General features: G+C 42.2%; 1 protein-coding gene across 6 annotated transcripts in view; it reads left to right on the top strand.

Annotated features, from left to right (window-relative positions):
- Positions 1-2,732: 2,732 nt before the first annotated feature.
- Positions 2,733-18,313, top strand: part of EPB41L2 (erythrocyte membrane protein band 4.1 like 2) — a 199,151-nt gene continuing 183,570 nt past the window's right edge. For 5 of the 6 annotated variants that reach the window (XM_079781297.1, XM_079781296.1, XM_079781295.1 and 2 more), the window contains exon 1: positions 2,733-2,888. The gene's annotated coding sequence lies outside the window, so the exon portion shown is untranslated. The remainder of the gene's footprint in view (positions 2,889-18,313) is intronic. The other variant, XM_079781291.1, reaches the window with a different exon arrangement.

Here is an 18,313-nt window from a genome sequence, read left to right as displayed (position 1 = left end):
AGATTGCCGCAGTCAGACGGAACATGAGAGTGTATTGTCAGGTCTTCCTGCCTGTGGACCACGTAGAGAAAGGGCAGGTTGTGAATCCAGAGCCACTCTAATACTTCCTCCTGGTTGGGCTTGGCACCCAGAAGTCACAAAGATGGAAAAGGAATCACCAGTACAGTGAGATCCAGATTTTTAAAGAGCTGCTTATGTCAATGAGTTGTTAAGAAAGGGCACTAAGGAGGCCCTGGGTAAATTTATAGTTCAAATCGCCAGGCTTTGCTTGTTGGCGGTGCTCAGGATTGATGCTGCAATGATACATTTGGATGTGGTGACTCTCAGGCTGGTATCTAGATTCCTCTTTTGTCTTTGTGTCAGTCCCTTGCCTGTTACTCTACTCTATCTAGTGGGAAGACGCAGCCTTGCTTTTATCAGTCTCTTTTCCTGGGGATTAATGTTCTGGCCTTGACCCACAGCCTGGTAGCCCTATCCCAGGATGCCAGTGCTCCAGCTTGCTCACATCACTGGATATCACCTGTTCAGGACTTTGTCCCGCTTGTCTGTCCAAACCCTTCTTTTCCTGTTAAGACCTCCCTGCTTGCTCAGACTACCACCTGTTGTTTGTCGACATCTATATGGTACCATGTTTCATCTGTTTTCTTCACTTCCTTATTGCTCCTGGAACTTATTTTTTTCCCTTCAGTTCTTACCAGGTGCTCACCGAATCAGCTCCATTCCACTGAAAAGTTGGGGCCATGTAAGACTGTGTCCAAAATACAGATTCTAATTCTTCTTCCACAGAGTAACCTTTAGAATTTGATAACAGCCTTTCCATCACTGTTAATCATCTCTTTGGGTGAAATCTTGTTAGTTTCCATGTTATCAAGGTCACCCATTTATGGATATAATTTAGCCTGTCAATATTCCTCATAAAAGGTGGCATATGGAAGTGATTCACATGCTTCAACAGAGAATATAGTAGGATATCATTTCCTATAGTAAAGGCATATTTTTTTTAAACTTTTATTTATTTCAGAGAGGAAGGAGAGGGGGAGTGAGAGAGATAGAAACATCAATGAGAGAGAATCATGGATCGGCTGCCTTCCGCATGGCCCACACTGAGGATGGAGCCCACAACCTGGGCATGTGCCCTTGACTGGAATCGAACCCGGGACCCCCCAGTCTGTAGGCCGACACTCCATCCACTGAGCCAAACCAGCTAGGGCGGTAAAGGCATATTTTATGTTTTATTAATTATGCCTACATTTATGTTATTATTTTGCATTAGCATTTTAAAGGGTTTCCATCAAGAATAGATGAAGGTTTTATGGGTCCTAAAGCTTATAAAACTTTAGGGACTCTCTTTAATAAAAAAACTTTAAGATAAATATACAGTTAGTTTCAAGGCATGTGAAAATAAGGGATCCTGAAGCTTAGGTTTTGTAAGTTTTATTGTAAATCTGCCTCAAAGTTCCCAATAGTATTGTCTGGTTAAATTCCTGGCTCTTCTTTATCAGAACTGCTATCTAATCAGGCTTTCTTTCTGTATCAGTGAATCTTATTAAGTTTAACTTGGGCACTTAGCATATGGGGAATGAAATTTAACATATGACTCTAGCACGTAGAACACACAAATAAATGGTAGTAATTATTATTTTTATTACTAGCAGGACCTTATCAAATAATTTATCTTCTCAACTCTTAATTTTCTCTTTGATGTAATGGAGATAATACTTGTCCTGCCTTCTTCATAAGTTATTGTGAGGATCAAATGATAAAATATGTGAATGTGCTTTGTCAACTGAAAAGCATCATACCCAGGGAAGGCATTGTAACTGAGGTTTCATTCGGTATTGTTAATTTTTGAAAAGGTTATGCCTCGGAAAGAAAAGAAGATTTTATGTTGGCTAAGGTGGAGTCACTAAAGACTTCATTCAATAGCAGTGAGAGGAGGCAAAGGACAAGAGGTGCAGATGCTGGAGGCAATGAATGACCTGCACATCCTGTTGGCCATGCCAACATTCAGAAAAGATGAAATAAGTAAAATGTGAGAGCATGTAATTACACAAAAGGAAAGAACTGGGAAGGGTGTGTGTGTGTGTGTGTGTGTGTGTGTGTGTGTGTGCGCGCTTTCCAAAATTGGCCTCAATCTAGGTCTCCAGCCTCTTCAGCCCTGTCCTGCTGTGCAGCCCGGCTCCCAGGCCTAGGCCTGGAGGAATCCTACTCACACTTTAGGTTCAGCATAAAAGCCCCTCCTCCCCGGGGTTTCCCCAATTCCTCTTGTTCCTTCCACAGGAAGAAAAATAGTTCCTCTTCAATGCCCTTTCTGTGACCACTTCCACTCTAGGCTGAGAGGGACCCAGTTGTCCTTACTTCCACGCCTCTAGGGCCTAGCCTCGCCTTGCCACTGAATAGGTGTTCAATAAACGTTTAGTCGGTGAATTTATTTTGGAAAAGTAAGTTTTAAAAGCTGATAAAAGGGCGTTTAAGGTTGGAATTCCTAAGAACGCCTCGCACACAGGCATTAGCAGTCCTTATCCAGCGCAGCGTTGAGGATCTGAGGTCCCTCCAGCCTGGGGTACCAGGCGACCGATCCCAGGAAATCCCGCGGGAGGGGCCGCCCGCGCCGGGTTGGGGGCGTGGCCCGGGATGAGGGCGTGGCCTGGAGGGGGCGTGGCAAGGCTCGAGGGGGGTTTTCGTGCCGGGGGCGCGTCCGGCGGGGGCGCGGGAGGGGCTTCCGCCGCGAGGGGGCGGGGCTGGCGTCCCGAGTTCGCTGACGGCCCCAGCCAGGGAATTTCAATTTGAAACCTACCAGAAGGGAGGAGGCGGGCGCGGCTGCCGGGCGGCTGGGGCTGAAGCAGGACCCGTCCCCGCGGCCAGAGCTCCAGAGGTGCGGTGTCCGGGTAAGGAGGCGGCGGAATGGCTGGCCTGAGGCGGGGGGACCCGGGCCGACTGACTAGCCCCTGCGGAGCTGCAGGGGTGGCTCGGATTTTTCCTCCGGCAGCAGCTGGGAAGCCGATCCCAGGCAGGAAGCGGTGGCGGGACGGTCCCTCCGGGGGGGAGGGCGGCCGGCTTTGGGGTTTTCGGTAGCCCTCCCTCTCCTGTCCTCCCCCGGTCTACCGGACCCCGTTCCCCCCTCCGGGGTCCGGGTCCTGTTGCTCCAGGCCGGATACTCGCTTCTCCGCTCCACTGCGGACCCCTCGTCCCCTTTCCCGGGAGCCGGGGCCAAGTCTCGTCGTAGCCGGGAGAGGTAGGGGCATGGTGAGGGCTGTGCGGGCTCCGCCGAGTGCCGTGGGCGCGGGGTCGCGCGTCCCGGACCCCGAGGAGCGGCTGGAGGAGGAATCCGGCTCCATCCGGGCGCGGCGAGAGAGCGGGTACCGGCCGGGAGCGGCCGCCCGCCCGCGGCGCCCGGCGATGTGCGCGGGGACCCAGCCGCGGCGGCCTTCGGGGGGGTGGTTTGGGGAGAGGAAATGCGGGCGACGGCGCCGCGCCGCGCCTCCCCGGGCCGTCCGCACGCGTGGGCACTGCGGGCGCCGGGCGAGGGCCGCGCGCCAGCCCCCCGCGCCCCGCGGGTCCGGCCCGGCGTCCGCCCGCGCGGATGCCGGGAGAGACGCACGTTTTGAGCGCCGATCCTTAACAATTCACCCATCCAGGCCCTCTCACCGCGGATGGCATGTTTTTTCCTTCTCCGGGGCTGGAGGCGGAGGGTTGGGGGCATTTTTAGGTGAGCTGCTGGGGAAGGACGCGGAGGAGAAGGGAACGGGGCGGGCGGAGTTGGGATTGGCGTCCGGGACCACATCCCCAGCCCGAGGCGCTGTCCCAGCAGCCGCAAGGGACGTCTGCGGACCGGCGTCCGTCATTAAGCTTCCCAAGATCGCTAATCTCCTCTGAGGTCAGGGTTGTCGGTTTTTTTTATGTGTGTGTGTGTGTGTGTGTGTAAAGTTAGAAGAACTCTGGCCTAGAGTCTGTTATTTTTGGGAGGGGTCTCTGTGTGGGGCCCTCCCTACGGACGGAGGACGCCTTAAATGGAATCCCCCTTCCCCACCGCCGCTGCCCTGTCTTTGAGAGCCCTGGGAGGGTGGGAGGGCAGGGGGCGGGGGAACCTCGAAGAGCTGAGGATGTCTTTTCCCTTTTCGGAATCACATCTTTTCCTCTGTCTCTTGAACCTCTTGCATCTGAAATGGCATGTGCGTGCCAGGTGTCTTGTTCTTCTTGTTAGTTGTTTAAGCTTCTTTTTCCCTTTTCTCCTTTATTCTTCCCTTTTCTTCATTGCCTCTTTATTCCCCCCCCCCCCTTGTTTTTGTTCTTCTTTCACCGGAATCCATTCTATGTATCTAGAATACTGTATTGAGAATTAGCCTTTTAGTCGGTGTCCTTGCATTGAACACTTGAGGGAAACTGAGGCAATTTTTTTGGCCGCAGGAGCTGGGATTTAGACTTCTCAGTCTTCGAGCTGGTTCAGCCCTCTTTGGCTCATTGCTGTGGGAAATCACTGGATTGCTGTTGCAGCCACTGATGGAGTTGCATTGCAATGCAATCTTGAATTGTGATAAGGGTGAACCCCGTACATTCAGCAGACTGACACAACTTTTAAAGAGCTTGGCCGTGTCACCTGCCAGCTTGGCCGTGTCACCTGCCAGCTTGAGTGATCAGTCCTATGATTTAATTTAAGAGCTACCACCCAACTTAAGATATCTACTCTTGGAGGCTATTAGAGAACTGTACAAGTGGAGATGGCTCGGAACAATGGCATGGATTTAAGGCTAATTTAATCCTATGCTATCTTCCTCACTTCTTGGGCAGAATTCCCACAGAAGTCAGTAGTGGTCTTGTGTGCAGGAGGACTGCTGAGAACAAGAGGCTGCTCATATAGAGTACCGGGAAGGGACAGTTTCTTTCCCTTTTAAAACATCCCTCTTTAAGAAAGACCTAGTCATAACAGTTCTTTAATCTTTTACCCGTGGTTGAAGTAGTTAGAGCACGGTGTGCAAAGAACTTCCAGAGAAAAGATGTGGCTGAGTTGAGCCCCCCCAACCTCAAATTCTTGATATCTAAATTGGATAGGGATGCTTAAAATGATTAAAAGCCATAAAAAGAATAATCATTTAACGAAGTTAGAATTTTATTTCAGTAAAATTATACCTAACTTGTATTAAAAAATTTAAACTGTTCCGGAATATTTTCAACTAGGTTTGTGTATTAAACTGGGTATGTATACAACTGGGTATGTATATTAAAATCTGAAATTGAGTTCCAAGTAGAAAGAAGCACATTTTCAGATTTAGGGACAAATTTGAAGAGAGATCCACCCAAAAAATAACTATGTAAGCATAAGACAAGGAAATTCAGATAGGTCTTACAGTGTTTGGAGAGTTAGTACAGTTTTTATATTTAGTGACTATTTGGGCCCAACATTAGATCTGTGAGCGCTTGGGGGTTTTCAGGTTAACTTTGTGCTGATCTGAGTTGGTGAATTTGTTAGGTCCTTTGCTTTTTAACGTAACATTCTTGTGGTTTACCCTTTCCAAATTGCCAGTTCTAAAGAATTGAATTTAGAAAACCCATCCAGTCACCAGATTTTAAAAATAGATTTTTAAAAATCATAACCATGTCCATGTGTACTACCCAACCACTTGCTTTCAACTAAAAATACTTGCAAAGATGACAAAGCAGTCCTCAACCAAAATATTTATTGGTAAAATTACTCTGTAATTAGTAATATTGTATAGTTATGTTTAACATCAGGTTTTGCTTTGAATCACCACTCTCATATTACTGTGGTGGAGAATTACAAAGGTTCTATCTTTGCCATTTTATTTAGGAATGTGGGATTTATATTTTATATAACAGAATGCTAAATATTTTTTGAAGATTTGACTTTGTTTCTGTTTTCACAGTTAAGTCTGGGCCTTTTTTCTTTGTGGTGTTTTTTTTTTTTTGAAATGTAGTCTAAAAGCTGTGTGTGGACTTTTCGAAAAGTATGAGTTGCTAGTATTTTTATAAAGCACTAAAATAGTTTATAGGGATCAATACTACTGAGAGTCAAATTTTGCATTTCTAAAATCTATATTGTTTACTTGGAGAAAACAAAGGAAATGTGCCCCCACCCTCACCCCCTTTATTTAGAAACCTTTTCAGCGGCTTTGTTTGCTTTTTCAGATTCAGAATGACTTGTACCTAACCATTGGGTACCCTTACAGATTTAAAAGCCTCAAGTAAATGTTTGTGCTGGCTCCAGTAGTCAGCAAATACTAGCCAAACCCTAATTTACTGCCCTTTTATAGAATCTTGGAATCTCAGGGCCAGGGTTGGACCTTTAGAAGTCAGCAAATCCATTTTCAGCCCTTGACCCTCAACACACAAGCATTTCCAGGCTCTTTGGAAGGCCTGAGTTAATAGAAGATTTGTAGATGATTCCTCCACAGATTCCAGACAGAGTATCCTCTGGGATTGCTATGTTTTGGCACAAACCAGCAACTTGATATTCAAAAGATTTTATCATTTCTCTGACTGGGCAGTGCCCCAGATTAAAATCTAAAATAGAGTCAATGCCTGGTGTCATTAACTACTGGGGAATGGCCTCCAAATATAAATAGTATAGTTATTTAGAAGTTACAGGTAAAGCAAAGAGCAAAGAAAAACATTATCTTGAATATCAGCTAGAAATAACTGATAGTGATAACCAATGATTTTTTTATAAGTCCCCTCCCCCCCCATAAAGTGTGTGTCTGTGTATTTTGTATAAGAGAGGGAATACTAGAGCAGGAATATATATTCCCTCTCTCATACACTTAAAAAATATATATTTGTTATGTGAAGCATTGTTTACAGTTAATAAATTTGATGAATCAACTCATTGAATCTTTATATAATATATTGGAGGTGCTGTTTTTTTTGATTAATCCTCACTTGAGGATATTTTTTCCATTGATTTTTTTTTTTTAAAGAGGGGAAGGGAGGGAGGGGGGGGGAGCGAGAGAGAGAAAGAGAGAGAGAGAGAGAGAGAGAGAGAGAGAGAGAGAGAGAGAGAGAGAGACCCAGCGATTGGTTGCCTCTTGCGCACGCCCCAAACTAGGCTGGGATGGGGATTGGGCCTGCAACCCAGGTACATACTCTTGGCAGGGAATTGAACCCCGGCCCTTTGGTCCTCAGGCCTGTGTTTTAACCATGGAGCCAGATTGGCCAGGACTGGAGGTGCTTTTAGTGAAGATTCTTTGAAAGTTGGAGTTGACTTTGTAGAACCTAGTACTGTTACACGTGGAGATGTCATATAGATACTATTTCATATAGGGCATTTGCTGTTCCTTCCACTGGATGTTCCCTTTGTTTTGTGGTTGGCTTGTTTCCCTTTGGCCTTTGCGTTTCTTAGTTGTATGTTTTTCATGTCTAGAAAGGTAAATAATCTATATACTATTTCCCTAAATGCCTAATGTTTGGGATGGTATTTATTTTTAATGAGAATTTCAGTGAAGTTATCAAAATTCTTATTTTTAAAGTAATGTCTCTTACATTTAGACCTGATGTGGCCCTGTGAGTGCATTCACATTGCTTCTGGATTTTATTTTTCTTCAAAGATTGAAATTGGGCTAATTTCATATTCTCAGTTACTTTTAAAATGGAAATCTGTTTTTATTTCACAGATACAGGTGTATACTTTGGTATTTTTCCACTTTGGCATATTAGTGTCATAAAGGTCTAAATGTGTATAGATTTGCCTCCCCAATGATCTTTATAGTAATACTAGTGGCCGGATGCACGGATTTGTGCACATTAAAAGGAAATTAATTAGAAGAAATATTTTAATATCGCTATTCACCCTTTCTCTATAATAGAAGTGTCAACCAGATTCACGATCGACAATGACAGATCAAAACACACACGTGTAATTAGTACCAGCAAGAGCTTTATATGTATCCTGCATGCGCAAGTCAACTTAGCCGTTTATATATATAGATGGAATAAATTTAAGGAATGAGAATTGTCTTCTTATTCCCTCTGAGAAATTTCTTATGTAAGGCTTTCCTTTTGTCCAATTTGGTGTCATGGGTTCCAGAGTGATTTTGTCACTGTTCATCTATAGAACCTTATTGTCTAGGTCAGTTAGGGAAGTTCATTGTATCTAAACTAAATCTTTTATGCTATAACTAGAGGCCTGGTTCATGATATTCATGCACTGGGGCGGGGGGGATCCCTCAGCCTAGCCTGAACCCTCTCACAGTCTGGGACCCCTCGGGGGGATGTCCGCCTGCTGGCTTAGGCAGAGTGGTCCTAAGCTGGCAGGCAGACATCCCCTGAGGGGTCCGTAGCACTGCTGGGGAGGCGGGAGAGGCTCCCGCCACTGCCACTGCACTCACCAGCCATGAGTCCGGCTTCTAGCTGAGCGGTGCTCCCCCTGTGGGAGCGCACTGACCACCAGGGGGGGCAGCTCCTGCATGAGCATCTGCTTCCTGGTGGTCAGTGTGCGTCATAGCGACCAGTCGTTCTACGTTCAGTCGATTTGCATATTAGCCTTTTATTACATAGGATTGAAAACCCATTTTTCTCTTGCTTTGCTCTTTTTATGGCCTCGTTTTCAACCTCCATGAAAGAATTTTCAATACATAAAAGACTTGTGTTACCCGATAGTTGCCTTTTGCCAAGATAATTGTGCTTTTAAAATTTTCTCATGTAAGTCTGATTACCCAGCTTTCTAATCATCTTTTCCAAGCCCTGAATTCAGTTTTTTAGACCTCCTGATGAGCTTCAGAGCTGGACTCATCACCATGATAACAACAGTGCTGAGTATAATCTCATTTTTTAGTTTCCTGTGTTCTACCAGTATACATGCTTGAAGATACTAAATTAAAATGTAGTTTACACTGCCATAATTGTTAGATTCTCTGTCTTTTTGTCCAAACAGTCTATTTGTTTATCACCTTATATTCATCTACCTAGAGCAGCAATTTTAAATCTTTTCCATCTCATGGCACATATAAACTAATTACTAAAATTCTGTGACACACCACAAAATATGTTATATTTTTTGCCAATCTGACAAGTAATAGTCATAATTTTGATTCATTCAAATTGGACGGCTATTGTGTTGGCTGTTGTCAGTTTTTTATTTGACAATCTAAGGGTAAAGAGGTTAATTAGTGTCCCTGATTAAATAGTCAGGTATTGTATGTCTTAAAAATTCTTACAGCACACTGGTTGAAAATTACTGAGCTAGAGGACCAAAAGGGAGTGTAGAGATCATTTAGTTCAGACTCAGTTTGAGGTGGGAAGTGAGGTTTGTGGGAAAGGAGTTGCCCAGGGTGGGAGTCATGGGTTCACGAACTTCCTGAGACTAATTGGTGTGTGTGTGAGTGAGAGAGAGAGAGAGAGAGAGAGAGAGAGAGAGAGAGAGAGAAATTTTGGTGAACAGTTTTTGAATGGGTTTTGGGAAACAGAAAAGATTGAAAACTGCTGACCTAGTTCAGTTCTTATTTTTGATTTTAGGAAATTAAAATCTTTGAGGTCTTTTATTTTTTTATTTTTCTTAATGTTACTCTATTGTACTTTCATCACTGACCCCCCCACCCCCCACTTATTTCCATTTAATTGAATTCTTTTGTCTTTTTTTACCCAATTATCAAGGTTAAACTGAATTCTGATGGCATCTTGGCCTCTTACATTCCTACCTATGAATTTAACAAACGGACTTTTATTTTCTCACAAATTTCTTTAATGGAAATCTCAATTAGAAGAAACCAGTCTACACTATTTGTTGCTGGTTAGACTGGCATTTAAGTCAGTAACCTTGGGTAAATTATTTCGCAAAGCCTCAGTTTTCTTATCTTTAATATGGTGTTGACAATCATAACCTCATAGAATAATATGAGGGTTAAATGAGTCAGTGTTTATAAAATGCTAGTCCTTATAAAATGCTTTTACATGGTGCCTGGCATCTTTGAAAATTGTTAGGTTAAAAAAAGATCTAGTGGTTTAATTGTGAATATGTGGTTAGCATTTTTTTTTTTTTGCTGTGTGAGGAATAATTATGTGGAAGTACAGTCTTTGAGATGGAACTGGAATTTCCTATGGTGATCATAAGTCAAAACCACTTTTTAACAATTTTAGTACAGTATTTCTAGAATTTTTGAACTTTTAGAAAACTTTGTCCTAACAGATTTTGGTAGTATGTAGTATACATATGTATAGTAAAGCTGTTTGGATCTAGTTTCAATAACACAGGGTGTTCATAAAATTTCCCAGGGCCAAGAGACCAAAGAAAGGCTGACAACTTCTGCATTATAAGGGAATTTATATACAAAGTGTGTCTTGGGCTAAAGCAGTACAACATGGCTACTCTGCTGCATGGCAGGTGCTAAAGAATTAATATAGAATAAGGCAGGATGGATGGGGTACTAGTGCATGGAAAACGCCTTACATGCTTGCTCTAAGCAGGGCAATGACCTGTTCCAGGAGCAAGCATGCAGTGGGGTGTGGGGGAGGGGTTGATCAGACAGTTTCTGGGAGGATTTACAGGAAACAACCTCTCTTCTGGCTCGGATCTAGCTGGCTGGTCCCACAGTGGTAACATCATGGAACAGTCTGTCCTCCATACAGCCAGACTGTAGTCTTTTTGTTATGTTGTCAGAGGTATCTGATTTTGAGTGTAAAATATATATGCTATATTATAACTTCCTCTCTCTCTAACTTCAGTAAGCTTGCTGAAAAAAAGCTGTGAATGGAATTTTTATTGATAGTGTTTAAATCTCTGCAAGTAGCATTAAAATATGACCTTTATAGACTCAGTACATATTTTTGTACATGAAATAGATCTGTAAATGTTATTTTCCTTTGACATAGTGTTGTGTGTTTTGTTTTTTTTTTGGTCTAATACTTATTTTTTCCCCATCACCATTTATCCCCCCTATACCCTCTTTCACCCCCCCACCCATGTTGTTTTGATTACTAGTGTGATTCCTCCAACTATGTTCTTTCTCAAGATTGCTGTTGTTATTCCGGGTCTTTTGTGGTTCCATATAAATATTTGGAGTATTTGTTCTGGTTCTGTGAAATATGCCATTGATATCTTGATAGGATTGCATTGAATGTATAGATTATTTTGGGTAGTATGGACATTTTAATGATGTTAATTATTCCTATGCATGAACATGCTATATGTGCTTCCATTTATTTGTATCTTCTTCAATTTCTTTCTTCAGTGTCTTGTAATTTTCTGAGTACAGGTCTTTTACATCCTTAGTTAAATTTATTCCTAGGTATTTTATTTATTTTTGAAGCAATTGTGAATGGGATTATTTTATTAGTTTCTGTTTCTGACAGTTCATTATTGGTGTATAAAAATGCAACTGATTCCTGGATATTTATTTTGTATCCTGCTACTTTACTAAATTCATTTATCAGTTCTAGTAGTTTTTGAGTGGAATTTTTAGGATTCTGTATATATAGTACCATGTCATCTGCAAATAATGACAGTTTTACTTCTTCCTTTCCAATTTGGATGCCTTTTAATTTTTCTTATTGCTGTGGCTAGAATTTCCAGTACTATGTTGAATAAGAGAGGTGAAATCTGACATTCCTGTCTTGTCCCCCATCTTAAGGCAAACCCTTGTAGTTTTTGCCCATTTAGCATGATGTTGGCTGTGGGTTTGTCATATATGGCCTTTATTACATTGAGATACAGTTCCTGTATTACTACTTGGCTGAGGGTTTCCATCATAAATACGGGTTGGATTTTATCCAATGCCTTTTCTGCATCTATTGATATGATCATGTGGGGTTTTTTCCTTCATTTTGTGTGGTATATCATGTTTATTGTTTTGTGGATATTGTACCAACCTTGCATCCTTGAATAAATCCCACTTGATCATGGTATATGATCTTTTTAATATATTGCTGGATTTGGTTTGCTAATAGTTTGTTGAGGATTTTAGAATCTATGTTCATCAGGGATATTGGCATATACTTTTCTTTCTTTATTGTATCTTTATCTGGTTTTGGAAATAGGATAGTTCCGTGTATTAGTTATAACTGGTCTCCTGTTTTAAGCTCTGTCTGTCACCTCAGCCCTCAATGGTATTGTTTCTGGTAGGTCCCCACCAAAACAGGAATTTAGGGTTTGGCTTCCTCTGGTCTGGTAAGTTTGTTATTTTGTACATCTGTTTTCCATCTTCTAAAATTCTGTTGATATATCTTATCTGCTGGACTGTCTGTCCCCTTGTGTGTGTGTGTGTGTGTGTGTACTTTTATTTTTATTTTTTAAAAATTTTCTTACTGTCATTTTAGTGTGGTTTTGGGAACAGAAATTAACTCATGTTTAGTCCACTGACTTTAGGGTTTTAAGTTGATAAAAATAAAATTGCCAAGTTACTGTGGTACTCACAATTTGGTAAGGACTACCACTTTAATAAAAATGGTCCCTTGCCCTAGCCGGTTTGGCTCAGTGGATAGAGCATCGGCCTGCGGACTGAAAGGTCCCAGGTTCGATTCCAGTCAAGGGCATGCACCTTGGTTGCGGGCACAACCCCAGTAGGAGGTGTGCAAGAGGCAGCTGATCAATGTTTCTCCCTCGTTGATGTTTCTAACTCTCCATCACTCTCCCTTCCTCTCTGGAAAAAATCAATAAAATATGTTTTTTTAAAAATGGTCCCTTTTTGTCATGCTAGATGCTGAGTTGAACTTTAGTTATATTATATATACATATAGAAAGAAAAGTCAGACAATTTAGTCAACATCTAGAGTGAATGGGAATGAATGAATGATATGTCATTGAATAAGAAGGTGCTTCCTAGAAAGAGATCAGCAAATGTATTATATTATTTCCTATAATATTTCAAGGATTAGTTCAGTACAGATGCTTATTAAGTTATATACTATATACTTGAACTAGATTTAGAAATAAACAACAAAAACAAATTTGGTGAATGTGTATCAGAAATGGCCACCTTATTTTAGAGTTTACTGTATATCTTACTTTATCTTCAGATGACACATGGTTTGCATGCATAAATTTATATATTCTTTGAATATTGAATATAGAGGGAACTTGGAAGACAGGTGGGTTTTGTTAAATACTTTTAGGGTGAAAAAATTCATTACTAGGGCATAAAATAGGGAGTGGGAATTACCCCAAAGTGAAGATACATATTTTAGGGATTTTTGTATATAGGGTTTGGGAAAAGTGAGACAAAAATGGAGATCTGAATAAGGTAGTGGCTATGAGGTCTGAGGAAGTTCCAGGAAGATCCGAAGGCTCATGCATATATATGTGGTTAGTGTTGGTTAAGTTACCCAGTGGTTTCTAAATTCAAATACTTTATTCATTAATGTAAAAGGTGATGCAGGCAATAGATCAGGACAGTATTTCCTTAAAAATGTGGTGGTATGTTAAAATGATTTGAGATGATACACGATGAATCTTTTTCTTACAGTGGTTAAATATATATGCCAGTGTGCATCAGAAAAATATGCAAATACTTCAAAATTACAATTGATATAACTTAGCATAAGGCTAAAGTAGGTAATTTTTAAGTGACTTGATTTAAAGATCAGAATAAAATAAATAATAATATAGTGGCTGTTTGGATTTGGCAAAAATTATCAAGTAAGTTTGTAAATAAAGTTTGAGAAGCATTGGGTAGTTTCAAAATATGATTTCCTTAATCAAAGTGCTTTGTACATGCCTTCTTTATCCTAGTAGATAACAGCCTGAAACTATATGGTGAGTGTGGCATGGACTTCTAAGCCTTTTCTTTCCTTTTTTAAAATTCTGTTTTAATTTATACATTTTTTTTTCTCTTCTCAAAATCAGTTCTTAGAACATTTTCTCATTTGATTCTTAAAACCATTTCATACCAGAGGTCTGACCGTTGAGAAAAGTGAGTCAGGAAGAGGTTAAACATACCCAAAGTCATTTGGCAATAGTAATGGAGCTTCAGGCAAAGCCCAGGTCTGCTTGTTGTCTAGAGTTATTCTTTCTACACTGTTCACTCTTGCTGTTAATGGAGTTGCCAATTGAAATTTTCTTGGAGAACTCAAGAAGCCTGCCAAGTTTTGTAGCTAGAGGCTGTCCTGTGACTTTCATATGTTTGTATCTTGAGCCCAAAAGGTAGACAGAGCTAGGTCTTCCAAAAATAGTTCAATAAATGTTTCAGCATTTTGAAATACTATTGAAAAAACAAGGAAGCAGATGACCTATGGGATTATTGGAAAGTGATGCCAAAGGCTTTCACAAGTATTTGAAAAGCAAATGTGGCAATGGTCATATGCAGGATTATGGCACACATTTAACCTTTATTTTTGGAGCCCATTTTTATTATGATAATCTTTTACTTTTCCCCAATACGCTCTGTTTAATTAATTGCCTTTGATCGTGGTTAAAAAAAAACCAACCTGTTAAGTGAACATCTTCCTTAGAAAATTACCTTTAATCCACTTCTCTTAAGGAGAAAAAGGAAAGCTCTTTATTTTAAAAATGAATAAAAATTGTGCATGAAAAAGGTTAAAGTGTTGAGTAATGAGTTGGGTCTGTCCACCAACAAAGGAATTAAGAGTTTATTCATAAGTTTGTAACCAGAGTTGTTTCTGGATCTTGGCCATTAAAATCAACATCAATAAAGCTTGGGTCTTAATTTCCTAATGCCAAGATTGTCTGTTTTAAATTATGCACATAAGGAAATGTGAATACATTCGTGTCGTGTCCCCCTCCCCTCTGCTTCCCGCCCCCCGCCCCCCCCCCCCCCCCCCCCCCCCCCCCCCCCCGTATTCCTCCCTCAAACAGAAAAATAAAGGTATATTGGAGATAATCTGAACTTTAGCAAATTTGCAGTGCTGGGCTGTAGATGTGGGCAGCATATGAAGTGCAGATGTGCCTCCAACTTTCCTTCTAATTGAGGCCAGTTCACTTTCATCGCCAATGATGCAAGCTTAAACCCAACGAGTTGAGGGTGAATTCTAGAGGATTCTAAAGATCTGCAATCTGTGTGTTACTTGCTCTGTGAAGCACACAGGATAGCAGTGAAGGATAATGCGGCTCTTTTTTTAAGTACTTTTTATTAGTTTTTTAAAAAAGCCATGTTTTTACTGTCTAGGTTGGAGAGGAACCTGCAACCAAGGTACGTGTCTTTGACTGGAATGGAACCCAGGACCCTTGGGCATGCCAAGGCTCTCTCTACTGAGCCAAACCAGCCAAGGCTCAGAGTGATTTCTTAAAAGAAAGTATACCATTGTCAGTTATAGAATAATGTTTTTCTTTTTTAAACTTTGTATTTTGGAAAATTTAAAATATACTCAGAAGTAGAGAGAATCCCATATAATAAAGAGGTAATATACAAATAGACCATCACGGCCTCACAAGATGGCCACCTATGACCAGGCTGGCAGGGGGGTTAGTGAGGGACGACCAAACGACTGAACAGCAGGCTGCGTGGGGTGAGCAGGTTGGCGGGGGGGGGGGGGGGGGGGGAGGGGGCGTGAGGGGCAACCAGGCCAGCAGGGGGGGCAGTTGGGGGGCGACCAGGCTGGCAGCGGGGGGGGGGCAGTTGGGGGCGACCAGGCCGGCAGGGGGGGCAGTTAGGGGTGATCAGGCTGGCACCCAGAGGCAGTGAGGGGCAATCAGGCTGGTGGGGGGGGCAGTTAGGGGTGACCAGGCAGGCAGGCAGGTGAGCGATTAGGAGCCAGTGGTCCTCTAGTAGTAATATAATAAACCCCGTGTACCCTCACCCAGCTTTGACTGTTACCAGCACATGGCTAGTCTTATTTCATTTATATTTCCCTTTTACTACCTGATAATCCCCACCCCCATTATATTGAAACAAATTCTAGACATTACATAATTTTATTTGTATACTAGAGGCCCGGTGCACGAAATTTATGCATGGGGGGGGTGTCCCTCAGCCCACCCTGCACCCTCTCCAATCTGTGACCCCTTGAGGGATGTCCGACTGCCCGTTTAGACCCTATCCCTGTGGGATCGGGCCTAAATGGGCAGTCGGACATCCCTCTCCCAATCCAGGACTGCTGGCTCCCAACTGCTCGCCTGCCTGCCTTCCTGATTGCCCCTAACTGCTTCTGCCTGCCAGCCTGATCACCCCTAACAACTCCATGCCAGCCTGATTGATGTCTAACTGCTTCCCTGCCAGCCTGTTTGCCCCCAACTTTCCTCCTCTGCTGTCCTGGTCACCCCTAACTGCCCTCCCCTGCAGGGTTGATCGCCTCCAGCTGCCCTCCCTTGCAGGCCTGGTCCCTCTCAACTGCCCTCCCTTGCAGGCCTGGTGCCTCCCAACTGCCTTCCCCTGCTGGCCATCTTGTGGTGGCCATCTTGTGTCCACCTGGGGGCAGGATCTTTGACCACATGGGGGCAGCCATCTTGTGTGTTGGAGTGATGGTCAATCTGCATATTACTCTTTTATTAGATAGGATAGAGGCCTGGTGCATGGGTGGGGGCCAGCTAGTTTGCCCTGAAGGGTGTCCTGGATCAGGGTGGGGGTTACCTTGGGGCATGGGGCGGCCTGAGCGAGGGGCCTGTGGTGGTTTGCAGGCCAGCCACGCCCCCTGGCGACCCAAGCGGAGGCCCTGGTATCTGGAATTTATTTACCTTCTACAATTGAAACTTTGTAGCCTTGAGCGGAGCCAAGCCTCCTGCTTGCTCCGTGACTAGCAACCATTTCTGTTGGGGTTTATTATCCTTCTATAATTGAAACTTTGTAGCCTGGAGCGGAGCGAAGCCTTCTGCTTGCTCTGTGGCAGCAGCCATTTCTGTTGGGGTTTGTGTATCTTCTATAATTGAAACTTTGTAGCCTTAAGCGGAGGCCTGGGCTGGCCAGGGTGTGCAGAAAGCTTTGCTTCTTCCATTGCCGGGGGCAACCCTAGCCTCCCGCTCTTTCCAGCTCCGTGGCTGCCGCCATTTCTGTTTGGATTTGTTTACCTTCTATAATTGGAACTTTGTAGCCTTTAGTGGAGGCTTAGGCCAGCAAGGGCAGGCAGAAAGCTTGGCTTCCTCCATTGCCTGGGAAACCCAAGCCTCCCTACTGCTCTCTGTGGTTGTACACATCTTGGTTGGGTTTATTTGCATACTCGCTCTGATTGGCTGGTGGGTGTGGCTGGTGGGTGTAGCGGAGTGATGGTTAATTTGCATATCACTCTTTTATTAGGTAGGATATCTCTATATCTATCTCTATCTTTAAAAGAGAAGACTCTTGATAAAATACAAAATACCATTATTGCACTTAAAAAAGTTACTGGTAAATCCTTAATATCAAATATTCACCTGTTCACCTTTTCATTTGCCTTTGTTTTCTTTGATAATTTTTTGTTTGAGTTAGGATTCAGATTAGATCTATATATTGTGAATAGTGATTTTGTATAATTTGTAAGTTCTTTTTTATACATGGGTGAGCAAAAATAGGTTTACACTTGAAATACAAACACATACTATAGTAATAAATAATATAAGAATGAACTCCTGTTTCACGTACTGAGAATTGTAAACCTATTTTCCCCCACTCTGTATTTCCTTTTAATTAATTATTTTGGAGAACCTAGAGTGCTTGTCCTATATCATTCCCATTATTTTTATTTTTCTGATTTCATCTCTGTGGTATAGTTTAACCTGTTTCTCTGTCCTGTGAATTGGTAGTTACTATAGAGGTTTTTAAAATCAGCTTCAAGTTCAATTTTTAAAATACCTTTTGCCCTGAATATTTCATTGTTTCTGTTCTTTCTTAAAATCACTCAAAAAGTATACCAAAGCAATTGTAAAGGCGATTGGGTTTCTTAGTTCTTCATTTTCTGAAATTATCCTAAATCAAATTCACCATAGAAACAGCTGGAACCACTTAGAAATCTGGGAAGATAATAATCCTGTGCAAATACCACATCCAAATACAAATTACACAAGAGTTAAGTTAGTTGCCAAAAGAGAAGGGAAGAAAGCAGATGCCATGGTAATTTCTATAGACCTCAAGCCAGTTTTTCAGTTAAAGTGTGACATTTCATAGTAAGATCAGTCTTGATTTTTCTAAAACAATATGGAAACAGTTTAATTTTGCTAGTTAAATTTCCCACCCAATAAGCAAGTATTGTTGGTGACTAAGTTATTTCCCTGGCAGTTGGAAGTAAAAGGATAAAAGTGGGAAGAGGGCAAGTCAGAAAGCAAAGAATATATGTGGGAAATCACATGAATGCATTCTGCAGTGATCCTTTTGAAGGATATTTGTAATCTTATTCCTACTTTTTATTATGGAAAATTTAAAATGTACAAATAAGTACAGAAAAATCGTATAATGAACATTCGTATTCTCACCACCTAGTTTTTCCTTCCTCATGTTTAGTATACTTT

The sequence above is a fragment of the Cnephaeus nilssonii genome (assembly GCF_951640355.1).
Source record: "Cnephaeus nilssonii genome assembly, chromosome: 9".
NCBI lineage: Eukaryota > Metazoa > Chordata > Mammalia > Chiroptera > Vespertilionidae > Cnephaeus > Cnephaeus nilssonii.
Note: the sequence above shows the minus strand (reverse complement) of the source record. Positions and strands in the feature narration are given on the sequence as shown.